At 48.7% G+C, this 15,577-nt stretch overlaps 1 protein-coding gene across 3 annotated transcripts in view; it reads right to left on the bottom strand.

Moving 5' to 3' along the window:
• RFX1 (regulatory factor X1) overlaps positions 1-6,287 on the bottom strand; it is a 30,214-nt gene extending 23,927 nt beyond the window's left edge. For all 3 annotated transcript variants that reach the window (XM_080937366.1, XM_080937367.1, XM_080937368.1), the window contains exon 1: positions 5,970-6,287. The gene's annotated coding sequence lies outside the window, so the exon portion shown is untranslated. The remainder of the gene's footprint in view (positions 1-5,969) is intronic.
• Between the last annotated feature and the right edge of the window lie 9,290 nt (positions 6,288-15,577).

The raw sequence follows: 15,577 nt of genomic DNA, 5'->3' as shown, positions 1-15,577 counted from the left end.
CTGGGGGTGGGACTTGGGCCTTGCACACACTAGGCATATACCCGACTAGTAAGCTGCATCCTAAGACCTGGTCTTTCACAACAGGATCTCCTTAAGTAGTCGAAGCTAACTGACATTGTGACCCTTTTGCCCCAGCCTCTGGAATGGCATATGCCACTGCAGTGCCTTTAAGTAGGCATTTCCCAGGCCTCTTGCTGCAGACCGTACCTGTTCCATATCCAGCCAAGCTGACGACCAAGACCAACCATTAAAACTGTTCTATTTTAGATTTTACAACTACCATAGTGGATCTAGACTGAGTTTTCCAGATGAGGAGCTGAGGCTCAGAGAAGGTAAGGTGTTGGTCCTGGGTCACACAGCAGGGAAGTGACAAGCCTGTTTAACCCTGGGCATCCTGAGCTTTTCAGAATCTGAAGATGGAAAGGCAAGTCACAGAGAAAGAGGTCTCTCAGAGCCCCATGCCAAGGGTCATGAGTGCCCTGGAAGCAGGGTGTCACTCACAGACCCTGAGACAACAATGGGTCTGGCAACCTTAGAGTGTGGGGTACTCCTGAGGAGTGGCTGGTCTTTGGTACAGAAGCTTGTCTGGCTGGTGCAGCCTATCTTAGCATGGGATGGCAACAGCTTTGAGGGGTGCCCATTCCCAGGACCTCAAGCTGTGTCCTATCCTATCCTGTCCCCTAGAGGTGACTGGCTGTCACACGGCACCCAAGCTAAGAGCCTGCCAACTGGAACCACTGCCACATGACGTCAGCAGGCTGCCATCTACTGCAGGAGAGGGCTGGGAGTATAAGGACAGAAGACACTGTGGCACTCAGCTGGCATCCCAGCCTCGGCACCAGATACTTAGCTCTTCACTCCATCACTAACTCAGCCCCAAGACTCAAGGCTAACCCAGCGTTCTCACAGCACCAGTGAAGCATAGACCTCAACTGTTTCTCACAGCAGACAGACGGCACCTTCCCTGTCCTTCCCACTGGAGCCGGGGAATTGGCATAAGCACCCAAGAGGGACTCGCTGACAGCCTCTCCAGGAACCTAGGCTTACCCTCGGATGGTAGAACGGGGGAGGGGAGCAGTTGAGAAACAAGTCCTGCACACAGCCAAGGCACAGCCTGAACTTGGCCACCCTAGCTCAGTGGCTTTGGGGGCCTCCACTGTCTTCCTGTGGATGGCTGACAGCAGCCGCCTATGTTGATCTGTGCAGCTGCTGGCCCAGCGTGTACCAGGCACTGGGATCCACCCTTAACAGCAGCACCCCAGTAAAATAAAAGGAAGGGAGAGAAAGAGGAAGGAAAGGCTGGGCAAAGCACGGAGGAATGTAACACAGACCCTAGAGACAAAAGTGCTTCCATGGAACAGGCTTCCACCTGTGTGTGTGTGTGTGTGTGTGAGAGAGAGAGAGAGAGAGTGCGGGGGGGGGGGGGGGAGAAAAAGAAAAAGAAGAGGAAGAAGGTGCCAGTGCAGCCCTGAACCACCTGGGACTGGGCCAACTTGGGAGAGCCCGTGGCTGAGCACTGACTCAGACTACAGGGCCCAAAAAGAACACAAGGCAGCAGCCAGCCTCAATGCCACCCCACCCCACCCAACCCTGCCAAGGGAAGTTTGCCCATCAGAGAAGGAAGAGTCTACCTCACAGAGGGCAGCACATCTTTCACCGACTCCAGCTTCTGGCCAGTGTTAAGGAATTGCATCTGAGCCAACATAGCTCAGGGTTTGTAGCTGTCACCATGTGCCCCATGTGAACCTTTTTATAAACATTATGTATTGACTGACTTCTGTGTCTCAGTTTACCCATCTGTGATCTGGGTTCATAGGACCACTGTAAAAATCCACTGTGATCATCTTAGCAGCCAGTGAGTAGCACGGACATTGAGAGCTGTTGTTCCCATCCACTCACAACTATGCATGCACTCCACAGGCAGGCCTGGGGAGGTGTCTAACCCAGATCCTGGGTTCTACTGCTCAGAGTTTGCAGTGTCCCTAAATATATTTTAGCTAGTCCCTCACAATATCCCTCAGAAGTCTAAGACTTCCCACCCTAGCCCAGGCTGACTCAGAGCTGATGGCTCTCTGGCACGAAAGGGCTCTAAAAGGCTTATGTTCATGGGCACCTTCTCATCCATCCCACCAACATGAACAAGGTTAAACTAAGGCTCTCTGCAGGGGAATGAATACTTCCATGCACTTGAGCAGTACAAAGAAATGAAACCTGCCTGTGTGCTGTCAACCATCTGCTGAACCAACCACTAATCGCCACGGTCTTAAAGCCAACTGCTAGCTTCCGGTGAATGCTTGAGCCTATCCCCTGAGAGGGGAGTTACTGTTTGCTTCTGTGCACAGACTATCTGTCGGTTCCCAAATGACTGCCAATGCAGTGAGACAGCGCAACAGTTGAGCAGGTGTGCAGACTTGGGCAAGAAAACCAACTCCAACAGATTTGAAAGTTATGACTGTTCACATGACATGAAACGTATAAAATGTTCATGTTATAAAATGTTCTGTTGATCTTTTCCAATCACCCCAAACTGTAAAGATCATCCTTAGCTCCCTTCCACACACAGACAGCATGGCTGGAGGTGTGGGGCAGTACAGACCAGACCAGCTTATGTCAGGAGAGGTGTATCCTATCACAGAGCACAGGAACAGGCTGCAGCTGGCAGACACGCCACAGATGTCAGATTCTATTACCAAGTGGTTACAAGAACGGGAGAGAAAACATCAGCACATCTGGAGGGAAGTGGGGAGTCCAGTGGACTAGTGCGCCCTGCCCTTGGCCTCTACTGACTCATTTCTATCAGACGTTCCCATGCCTATTCTGGGCTGGCTACTTCTCCTTTAAGCACCTTTGCTTCTCCATCTTCACATGGCCCCTGAAGCACCTGTCCTCAGGGATGTGTCCAGAGCCTGCAGGATCCTTTGAGCACCTGGACTGTCTCATGTCTCAACAGAGAACATAAAACATTCTCCATCTTTCTCATGACTGTGGGGCCTCCAGGACCCATCCCTCCAGACCCTGTGTCTCTTGACTGGATGTTTTAGGCCACTCTGGCTCTCAGTCTAATAAAACTCCCATTCTCTCCTGCCTCGGGGCCTTTGCATCTTCCCCACCCCCCAGCCCCCCCAACCTCCACTAGCACTTGCTTCTATCCCTGTGCCCAGCCTAGCTCCTTAACATTCAGGCCATTTTCCCTGGCCACCCCTCCCCTAGGTGCTCTGAAGCAGGCACTCTTTAATGTCCTTGTCACTGTGTAGCCATTCCTTTATGCCTTAACAGTCTCTCTCCCTGTGAACTGGAAAGGTAAGCTCCATAAAGGTGCCCTTTACCCATACCTGTGCTCAGCTCTCTTGATGCCCTGGGCACAGGTATGCAGCTGAATGAAGACAGTACTAGCAAGTGTAGAAGGAGGCCCAATGGGAATCCTCTGACTACTTAGATCCAGAGGAGGGTGCAGCCTCTGTAGGTAGCAGCAGGTGCTGGCTGACCCTGGAGGACTGTCATTCCTCTTAATACGCAACAGGACTTACATGTAAGAGACCTTCCCTAGTTCAGGGCTACCAAGGAAGAAGGTGAGTCCTTGTTGAAAAAAATCCCCTTCTCACCTTCTCCACAGCTCTCTGCCTCAGTCCTAGACAGCTGGCAGCTGACTCAAGGTCTCTTCCCAGACAGCACTTTTTTTTCTAGCGACTCCCAAAAACAAAGGTCACTCGGGTAACAGGGTAAGCAGAGTGGGAAACACTTCGCCACAGAAAGTACAATTCTATGCCTGCCTTCGTGGCACAGACCCATCATCTTAGCTACTTTGGAAGCCAAGGAGGCTCACAAGTTCAAGACCTCCCAGGACAACTTAGCAGGGCCATGTCTCAAAATAAAAAGTAAAAGGGGCCATTAAGGTAATTTGGCCTGTAAAAGGTACCCGCTTCTAAGTGAACAAGTTTAAACCCATGGGCCTAATGCTGGAAGGGCAGAACAACTCCCACTGGTGTCTCCTGTCCCACATGCTGCTGTGGGACCCATGTGTGCTCAAATAAGTTGTAGACGCTTTAAATTTAAAAAGTAAAAGAAGAGCTGGGTGAGCAGCTCAGTGCAGAGCCTACGCCTAGTTTAGGAGTGTCTTAGGTTCAGTCCCAGAAGAGAAAAAGAGGAAAAAGATGCCGTACTCCTCACTACCGCTTCCTAGTACCAACTCACAGCAACAGGCTTCTCTCTCTGACAAAATGATAAAAATAAAACACCAACAGCCAATTCCAAGGACTGGACAGGAAGTGACAGTCATCTTAATGGCAGCTGGCATCATCTGAATACCACTGTGTATTTTAATGTTTCATATGTGATTTATTTGGGGGATCCACACACAGTAATGTGAAGTTAAGATGATTTGTGCCTCTAGATGAGAGCACATGGAACATCCCCTCCCCCTAAAGTGACTCATTCACTCAAGAACACACAGGTAGAGAGGAATTGTTTTTAGGTAAAAAGCTAAGGCAGTGCCAACCTTCCCCTGCCAAATGACCCTTCTGAGCCCTTCAACTGTGACAATTACTGGAAAGGAAGAAGCCCAAGCAGTCAGAAAATCAATACCATCACTTTCTGCTCAAAGTCAGCCTTCCCTGAAAGCTAACTCCAGCCAGCATCTTCCTCAAAGTTAATCCTCACAGCCTTGAATTTGAAGACCCTTTGACAGGAGTAGGAAATGTCCTTACTAATGGGAGTCCTTGCTTCCCTGCCTAATTTCCAATGGCAACGTCGATCCTCTTAAGAGGGCTGTAGTGTATGGCAGTGCCAAGTGCAGATGCCGTGACCCAGCTGCCCATGCAGCCAATAAGAACTGCCATGCTGAACGAGACACCCACCCCACCCCCTGCATACAAAGGAAAGCAGTTGCAAAGGTCCCAAACTAACAAATGTCTCTCCTTGCCTCTGACACTACACCAGCTCCTGCCACGTAGGACTGGTACCACCTAATGACATGTGACCCTCTTGATAATGGCCTGACATGTGGCAGGCCAAGAGATGTGGCTTAAAGAATCTAAGACAACTCCACTGGTTTGCTGTTTACACAGGTGGAGACCTTAATGGCTACAGAAAAATATCTAATCTCCAGAAACAAGTGGCCCGACACCGGCACCACGCTACGGCTGTAACAGCACCCCAGAGAACAATTTCGGATCCTCTAAATTTGTGGCCTAAGATCACGTCTCTCTAAGAGGAGATTCAACTTCTGACAACTAAATCATCCAAACTAAAGCCAGTCTGATTGAAACTTGGCCATCTCTTCACATCCTCCGGGGTTCAAGAGTAGGGGGTCACTTTGCAATCAACACTAACAAGTTATCAAATCTCATTGAGAAACAGTAGACAGGTGTGGTGTAAAATTCAAGGATGAGCCCGCGGGAAATTTTTGGAAAAAATTAAGAGTTAACTGTACTGAAGGAGATGGCAACAATTCTTTCCATTTTATAGAAAGAAAAACAAAGGTCCGAAATGGAATAGTCGCACGTCCAAGTCCTAAATCTCAAGCAGGTATGTACCCCAAGCCGGGCTCCTCATCCGGAACACACCCGGACAGTCCCAGTGTCGGCGGCCGCACCCGACTCCCAGGGCGGAGGGACGCTAGACCCCACCCACCTCCCTCACGCCCCGCCTCCACGCGCTGTCATTGGTCCGGTCTCCGCAGACCCGCCTCCCCGCACCTCCCGACACATAAAAGCGCCCCCCGCCCCAGCCACCGACCTCCACTCGCCCGCGGCCTGCGAGCACCCGCCCCTCGCGGGGGCCGGGCTGCGGGTCCCGGGGTGGGTGGTGTCGCCCCGGCCGAACCCCGGCCCCCTCCCCCACAGTCCCGACAGCCGCCGCCGCCATTTTGACCGCCCGCCCCTTCCCTCTGGACTGTACTCAAGCGACAGGCGCTGTGCGGGCCCGGCCGCCCGCCCCGGCGCGCCCAGCTTGCCGGGCGCTGCCCCGGTTACCTCGGCTTCTCCGCACTTGTGTCCGCGGAAGGCTTTGAGGAGGTGCGTGGGCGCTGTGCAGAGGGGACCGAGCGCGCCGGGGTCCCCAGGCCGGGCCGGGGGCGTGAGGGCGGGGGGCGGCCGCAGTTGTTGTTGTTGACTGGCGTTGCTGGGTTGCTTGGTCGCCACGACTACCGTGGCTATGGCGCCTCCGTTTCCCTCACCGGGGCAACTGTTGCTACCCACCCTACTACGTCACGCACCGGGGCGGACCTTCGGGGCAGCGATTGGACGATGCCGGACGCTTCCGGCATGCTATTGGCTGCCGTCCACGCTTTTCAGTACCCTCTGGACTTCGCCGAGCTCCGATTCCTTAGTTCGGACGTCCGTCAGAGAAAGCTAAACCCTAGAAGGCAAGCGAAGCCCGTCACTCGCGCGAGGAAGCAGCCCTGAGAATTACAAGGGGGTGGGATGCTGCTCTAAAATCCGCTCTCTGGTTGGACTAACGAGATATCAGTCTCGTCCAAAAGTTTGTAGCGCTCTCTTGCTGAGGTCCACGGCGCGTCGGGAGTTGTAGTTCGGTCCTACGTACCGTTGAAAACCTGAAGACTTCCTCCTTGCTGGGCCACCTCTGGCCTCTGGCGCTCATATCCCCCAAGGAACGTTGCGACTCTGTGCTGCCCTTCTGTGACGTCTGCGGCGGAGGCCGGACTCGGAGTTCGATGACTTCACAGGCGCGTTCTCTCGGTCCAAGAGGGTGGAGAGGAATCGGCTGGTGCGATGCTAGTCCGATCCCCGGAAAGGTCACAGCCTGGCCGCGCCGCTATCTCAGCCACTCAGGCAGGGAAAAGGTCTCTGGCAGGCGGACATTTAATGAGAGGACGATAAGCAAAGGTCAGCGGCATTCTATCCCCAGAGCTCCCCGCCACTCTGGGCCTCAGTTTCCCCAAGAGATAGGTCAGCTGCAGCCGGAGAAGGTGAAACAGAAATAGCCCCGACGGGAGTTAATGCTTCCAGCTCAGAAATTAATCATCAAGATAATATTCTAAAGCAGTCTTTTAAAATATCAATCAATGGGAAAAAGTAGACCGACAGTGAACCAAATGTCAAACGTTAAATGCAATCATTCTGACACCTAGGTTAGGGGAAAGTGAGTCTTGCAAGCTCAGAATTCTCTCTTGTGCTCAAATATTTTTGTTTATTGAGTCAGGATTCTTTTCTAAACGAGATTCTGCTTTTTCCACAGGAGAAAATAAGAGAAATGTTGAATGTGTTAATTAGTTCCTTTATAGTAACCATTTTTGCTATACCACTTGTATAATAGCCTATTGTCTACTTCAAAAATGTACAAAAATGTTCAAGTTGGGTAGACACCGCTACCTTGCAGGCTAAGGCAGACAGATTGCTTTGAACTAGCTATATAGCAAGTCCCAGCTCAAAATAATGGGGTTTTTATTTTGGGGTTTGGGGCTGTTTGTTTGTTTGTTTTGAGATAGGGTCTTAGAGTCAGGGCTGGCTCCAAACCACCTCTGAGGTTGAAGATGACCACCACCTAGTGCTGAGATTACAGGGGTGCACCACCACACCTTAGGTTTTTGCCACCCCATGCCTGAAGGGTTGGGGGATGGAGAAAGGCTCAAAGCTTGGAGCCTTTATTCCAGCTCTGCTGTGTTATGTGGACAAAGTGGCTCCACCCTCTGAGCCTGTTTCCCATACTTCTATGCAAGGTCCTGAATTCTAAGTGTAGAAACAGACAAGTGTCTACCTTTGTGTTGTTTATGATATTAGATATGTGTGAGACAGGCCCTGTAGTTGCTCTAGCAGTGGAGGAGGAGAGAGAAGGGGAGAGAGGCTTCTGTGACCATTATTCTCTAAGAACCCCTAAAATGAGTGCATGTGGGAAATGGACCACAAAACCTAGTAGAGGGAAGGCCTGGGCCACACTGCCGTCCAAGGCAGAAAGATGGAATGCTTGAGGCCAGCCTAGGCAACTTCAGTAGACCTGTTGTTAACATACAGTAAGAAGAGGGGGCTGGAGAGAGAATCTCAAACAGTAAAGAGCACCGGCTTCTCTCCCAGAACCCACAAAGCAATTTAGGCTCACAACCACCTGTAACTCCAGTTTCAGGGAATCTGACACCCTCTTCTGCCTCTAAGAGCACCAGACGCGGACATGTTGCACAGACATACATGCAGGCAAAATACCAGCACACATAAAAAAGTGATTGTTCTTAACATGTTTTTTAAAGTTAAAAAAATAGGTGAGAACATATGTAGCTCACCGATAGATCACCTGTCTAAAGTCCACCACACAGAGTCTAGCTATGGCTCTGCTGTGGGACAGTCTCAGAACACCCCACTGAGGAGCTGAGCATGTAGAAGGCATAATAATTGAGGCCATGAGTTGCATCTTCAGACCACAAAACAAGACGAGCCAGGGAATTGCAGAGACAAAAAGAGGATGCTCACATCTGGCAGATGCACCTGGTTACCAGGCAATTCCACAGAGATTCAACATCCCGGGCAAGTAAAGCATTCTCCCTGGTGACAGATGAACACATGGCTGCTCTAAGGACTAGGGTTGCTCCACCTGCACCTGGGATGCAGCATCCAGCTGCCAGTGTCCCTGTCAGGCTCTCCCATGTCCCAAGTGTGAGCTTCAGTAGAAGGAAGCACAGCTGCTCCAGCCTACCTAGAAGCAGCAGCTGTTCCCAGTCCTGAGGATCCCACAAGGACTGAAAGACATCCAGGCCAAAGGGCACAGAGGCACACTCCAGCTGGCAGAGAAGCCCCACTGCCGCTTCTGTGAAGACTTGAGTTTCCAGATTAGAGGAAGAGCCTTCCCATGTAAAGGGACCTAGAAAACTTGGTTGTACTTCCCACCATTCCCCAGCTCCCGGACGACCCTGAACTCTGAAATGGGCAGAACCAAGGCCAGAAAGAATTTCTTCAACAGAAAAAGGAAGTTCACAGTGGCTTTCTGGTGACACACCTGGCCAGAACATGGGCCTGGTTCAAGCCTCTCGCCCACACAGCTGGTGCACCTGTTCACAGGAAATGGAGGGGGTGGAGGCACAAATTAGAGAGTGACAAGAAGCCACTGGGCTGGAGCTTGACTCAGTGGCAGAGTGCTTGCCTGGCACGCTCAAGGCCTGGGTTTATCTCCAGCGTGATAAAAGGGGGTTGTGGGAAGAAGTGTCAGTGGGTAGGTTCACTGCTTGCCTTGTGAATGCGTGGATCTGAATGTGATGCCAGCCTGAGAAGGTGAAGAGAGCATGGCTCTAAGGTTTGATGGCCAGCGAGCCAGTCAGCTCCATGCCACTGAGAAGCATGCCTGGGGACTGACAGCCAATGTCACCCTCTGCCCTGCATTTGAACACACACACACTCCTATACCTGAAAGCTGTTGGGTAGCAGATTACAACCTTGCATCTTGGAAGAAGGCTCTTTAAAACATAGGATGTCAAAAGAGAGGTGAAACAAAAGGGTGTTCTAGCCTGACATGGTGGTGACACTTTTAATCCCAGCACTCAAGAGGCAGAGGCAGGAGGATCTCTTGTGAGTTCAGTTCAAGGCCAACATGAAGAGTTCCAGGATAGAGCTAGATACATAGTGAGACCCTGTATACATTAGGGTTATCTAGAGGGACAGAATTTCCACATATATATGTATATATACATATATATATAATGTTATATATAATAATAATATATATTATGAATGGGATTTCTTAGAATGATTTACAGGCTGTGGTCCAACTAAACCAACAATGTCTACCAATGAAAGGTCAGTGATTTCAATAGTTGTCAGTCTCAGTCTTCAGTAAACACCAGATTCCTGAAAAAGTAGGCTCTAATGCTAGTGAAGGAATGGATTTGACAGTCAGAAGAGCAAGCAGGCAAAGAATGAGAGCTTCCTTTTTCTATGTCCTTTATAAAAGCTGCCATCAGAAGCTATGTGCAGCAGTGAATTAGTTAAACCCCTTTGGCTCCCAGTGGGTCGCTCTTCCAGCCACTGGCCAGCTCTGGATTTGAGAATGAAAGACCTGCACACACATACACAAGCTAACTCTGATATACCTTGACTGGCTTGATGGATGGACATTTCTAATCCTTCCCATGACTAACAAATACTCCCTCCAGTACTCCTGAGTTAGTATCTTTTTAAAGAATATATATTTTTACAGATTTATTTATTATATAGAAGTACATTGTAGCTGTCTTTAGATGCATCAAATCTCATTCCAGATGGTTGTGAGCCACCATGTGGTTGCTGGAATTGAACTCATGACCTCTGGAAGAGCAGTCAGTGTTCTAAACAGCTGAGCCATCTCTCCAGCCCTAAAACTATATTTCATCTCTTCTACCCCAGACCCAACCGGGGATGTGGCCTCTAGGGCCACTTTCCTGATTTGTACATACTGGCCTTTAGGTTTCATCTTTTCTGCTTCCCAGTCATGGTGATTCTGTCTCCTCTCTCTCCTGGCCTTCTAAAAGTCCTGTCTCTGTCTTTCTGCCCAGCCATTGGCTGTATGGCAATTCTTTATTATCAATTGAAGCCAGCTGGGGGCAGAGACCCTCAGGTCTGGAAGCTGGGCTTTCTGGAAGCCGAGATTAAAAATAAGGCAAAGCATTAGAACCAATCCTCAAAAGCTGTGGCCCAGATGAAATGTGGTTCTTTTGACCTCAAAATATCTGGATTTATCTTCCTACCTCAGAGTATTGGGTTAAAAGTGGGTCTTCCCAGCCAGGTGTGAGGCTGTACACCTTTAATGAGCACTGGAAGCTAGAGGCAGGCCTGATCTATAAAAAGGGTTCTGGGACAGCCAGAACTACATAGACTTTGTTGGTTTGTTTGTTTGTGTAAGTGGGAGCTCACGTAAAGCGATTTAATTAAGAAAGATCTCCTCACAGGTGTATCAGGGTTTTAGTTGATTACAGATGTAGTCAAGCTGGCAACCAAGAATGGCCATCATGCAATCTCTAAAAATATGTAGCAAAATAATGAAAAGTTTTTAAAAGAAAGAAAAGAAACTGTTTTAAGAGGAGGTGAAACATTCCATCTTTCAGGAAATAAGCAATTCAAAGGCTTCAGGAAGACCCTGAACCTGATCAGATTCTCTAGGTTCTTCCTTCCCCAAGATTATATAAGTAATAAGGACAGCTAAGAGATAATCTCAGACTAAACAAGGGGCTGGGGAGATGGCTCAGCAGTTAAGAGCATTTGCTGCTCTTACAGGGGACATGGTTTTGGTACCTAGCACCTACATGGCAGCTTACAGAGCACCTGTAACTCCAGTTCCAGAGGTTCTGATGTCCTCTTCTGACTTCCATGAGCTCCTGCACCCCACACAGTGCATATACATGCATCCAGGCACACACAAAACTAGTAAGTTAAAGACCATAAGCTGGGCATGATGAGCATGCCTTTAATCCCTACATTTGGTATTCAGAGGTAAGAGGATCTCTGGGTTCCAGGCCAGCCTGGTCTACATAGTGAGTTCCAGGACAGCTAGGGCTGTATAAAGAAGCCTTGTCTTAAGAATAAACAAAAAACGAAGTCACCTGGAAGAAGCAGAGAGAAGCTGAGCTACCTGGAAAGGATGCTCTCTAACCTGCTGCACTTCCTACAGATTACAGTGCACTTCAGGTTCCCAGTGATCTGTAATTCATGCTGGGGTGAGCCTTTAATGATGCAGCTGTCTCTTGAGTTATTTCTGCTTCTGTGAGTAACCCCAATAGAACTCATTGATTTACAAAGTTGGATGTGGGTAGGATTCTTATTTTGGTCTGTCATCCTATCTGAAGAGAGTAGACATTTTTTGTTATCTTCAAAGAAATGGTGTCACATGATCCACACATGCATACACACACATGGAAACATATAGAAGAAAAGAGGAGAAGCAGCAGCAACAAATAAGCCCAGAATGTTTATATATAGTATGTGATATAGTAGACAAAATTTTAATCTTAACTCAAGAAAAGTGGGAACTCCTCAAATGGCTAAGAGCACTGCTGATGTCTCATGGGAAACCCTTTTTCAAGGCGAGTGCTATCCTGACATATGTGGAACCTCACCATCCTCCAACCTATATCAGTTGTGACAACCAAAGATTCCCATAGAAATCTTTGCCAAATACCTGGAAATTATAACCAGCCTAAAGTCACTGCCCAAGGACATGGAGCAACTGGTGGCTGAGTTTGGGTGCCTTTGCCAAGACAGGTAAGCTCCTTTCTTCTTTTGCCTTAGTTTTCTTTGTAACTACACTAAAGTGAGACTCTCAGTCCAATAGCCTCAGCCTCTCAAGTCCTGCAATCACATGCTTGCTAGGGATGGAACCAAAGCTTCATCCAGGTGAGATAGAACTTTCTTTTTGGGAGAATTAGGACAAGGATGATCCTGCTCCAGTATTTATACACACTGGAAATTTTGTACCAATTAAAGATGTTTTGAATTAAAAAACAGATTTCTATGTGTGTGTGCCATGATCTACAACTGTGAGTCACTGTGTGGGTGCTGGGAACTGGACCCTGGGTCTTCTGAAAGAGCACGAAGTGCTCTTAACTGCTAAGCCATCACTCCAGCTCTCAGAAAGGGTGTTTCACAAGGCAGGAGGCTGGGAACAATGTAGATGTCCATTCCTGGGAGATTGGAAAGATGAGCTAAGAGCTGGGGATGTAGCTCAGCGACTGCACTTGCCTAGCATATATAACATCCTAGGTTCAGCACAGAAACAAAACAACCCAAACAGGGCGAGAGAGATAACTCATTGGTAAAGAGCATGTCCTGCTCCTTCAAAGGGCCAGGGTTCAGTTCCCAGCACCTATACCAGGCGGCACACAACCACTCAGCTATGTGACTCCAGCTCCAGGGGTCAGATGCCCTCTCTTCTCGACTCTGTGGGTGGGCACCTGCACTCATGAGCACATGCACAATTAACAATAAAAGTAAGTCTTTAAAAACAATCAGTAACAAGCCCCACAAGCAGTTGGCAGTATAAACACTGGCCAGAAGAGATGGCTTAGTCGTTAAGAGCACTTACTTGCTTTTGTAAAAGGACCCATGGTGGCCTGTGACTGCAGCTCTAGAGGACCCAGCACCCTCTTCAGGCCTTCAGTCATGTGCACATGGTACTCACACCCACACATACACTAGACACAAAATTTAAAGAATGAGTTCATTTCTAGAGTGAGATGCTCTTGGGTCAACAAATAAAAAGTTACAGAACAGAAGGCTGACTGTGGGGCATGTCTTTAATCTTCTCAGGAGGCTGAGTCAAGCAGATCTCTCTGAATTTATAGCTCTAACTGTCCTATAAAACTATCTCTGTAGACCAGGCTAGCCTTGAACTCAAAGGTCTATCTGCCTCTGGTTCCTGGGACTAAAGGTATGTGCTTGGCCCTAGACTATTTCAAAGGGGGGGGGGGGCAGAGGAAGAAGGGGAAAAGGAAAAAAGAAGAAAAAGAAAAGGAGGAGGATGGTAGGCCATCAGGATGATGCAGTGGAAGCCTGTCTACCACCTTGTGGCCCACCGGAAGCGGGAGCCGCTGTGGTGTGCAAATATGTGGTGAAGAGATGCAAAAGTAAGAGCAGAATTTATTAAAAGATTTTTTTTTTTTTTTTTTACTTTTACTCTGACACACACCAGAAGAGGGCATCAGATACCATTACGGATGGTTGAGAGCCACCATATATGGTTGTTGGGAACTGAACTCAGGACTTCTGGAACAGTAGTCAGTGCTTTTAACGGCTGACCCATCTCTCCAGCCCAGGAGCATAGAGGTGAGGGTGGAAAAGAACAGCCTGATGTGAGTAGCCTGCACTGCCACCTTAGGCCATGGTGAAGTCGAGGCCTGTGCTGCCACTGAAAGCCATGTCTGAGTCTATGGCTGTGTGGTAGCAGCAGTCTGTGCTGATGTCAATGGCCTATGTTAACACCAAAGTCCATGCAGACGTCCCTGGTCTGGATTGCCAACTGTGCAGAGGTGGCCCTGCCCCTCACTGGCTAGAACACTCAGGAGATCAGGCCCCGCACTGTGCCTGAGCAGCACAGTAGAACTAGCCTTATGGCAAAGGTGTGGGTGAGTTGCTCCCATGGTCACAAGAGCCAGAGAGCCAGCCCCATACCTAGCTGGCTGAGACAGTGGGTGGGGTAGAGTGGGGTACAGTGATGGGGAACTTGCCCTATTGGTATTGGTGTGAGAGAGCTGGCAGGCTGACCAACTCAGCCATCTCCCAGGCCCAGATTCATGGCTTTTGAGTTGACCCACACCAACATCTACCCATCAATAAACTTCTGGAGCATGTGAAGGGGCTGGTCCTACAGATCCAGAGCTGTGGGTCTCCATAACACAGGATAATATCCAAGAGGAGTCAGGGTAAATATCCAGTGTTGATGGTTGTCTTAGTCAGGGTTTCTATTCTTGTACAAAGCGCCATGACCAAGAAGCAAGTTGGGGAGGAAAGGGTTTATTCAGCTTACACTTCCAAATTGGTGTTCATCACCAAAGCAAATCAGGACTGGAACTCAAGCAGGTCAGGAAGCAGGAGCTGATGCAGAGGCCATGGAGGGATGTTACTGGCTTGCTTCCCCATGGCTTGCTCAGCTTGCTTTCTTATAGAACCCAGGTCTACCAGCCCAGGGATGGCTCCACCCACAATGGGCTGGGCCCTCCCCCCTTGATCACTAGTCGAGAAAATACCTTACAGATGGATCTCATGGAGGCATTTCTTCAACAGAGGCTTCTTTGTGATATCTTCAGCTTGTGTTACGTTGACACAAAACTAGCCAGTAAAAGGTGTAACAGAAGCTAGAAGTCTCAAACCAGACCAATGACTCATTGCAATGAACATTTGCAAGTAAAGATGTGTGGACAGAGGGATACACTGTGGGATACACTGACATACTACAGCTTCCATGACAAGATTTTTGTTTTATATTTTTAAATTTTTGTAACTTTTATTTTCTTTTGAGGGATTGCAAGGAAAGAGGGCAGTTATTAAGGGGTGGGGAGTTGAGAGGATTTAGGGTGTATGATGTGAAATTCACAAGAAATAAAAAGAAAAAAATATAGATAATACAGTGGGGTAAGGTGCTTGCTTGCCAAGCCTGTCTGTGAGTGAGTGCCCATACATACACACACATACATACACACACATACATATACACACATACATACACATACATACACACATACACATACACACACATACACACACATATACATACATACACACATACATACACACATACATACACATACATATATACACACATATATACATACACATACACACATACATACACACACATACATACACACACATACATACACACACATACATACACACACACACAAATAATAAATGTAACAAACTTTATCTTGGGGAGTGGGTGCAAACATGCCTCAGCCCATATGTGGAGATTGGAGATTGAAATGGGTCTTCTTCCACCGTATGGGTCCAGGGATCTGAAGTCAGGGAGTCAGGCGTGGCAGAGAGCCCCCTTGCCCATTGAGCCAACTCCTCGGCCCCGTGTGAATGTTCTAAAGAGGAAGTATGAAGACCACTAGGTAGAATACCCATCCCCTGGTGCAAACTACAAAGTAGCATGTAATTAAGCCTCCTGG

Source organism: Micromys minutus (genome assembly GCF_963924665.1).
Source record: "Micromys minutus genome assembly, chromosome: 24".
Lineage (NCBI taxonomy): Eukaryota > Metazoa > Chordata > Mammalia > Rodentia > Muridae > Micromys > Micromys minutus.
This window is presented reverse-complemented; position numbering and strand designations above follow the sequence as displayed.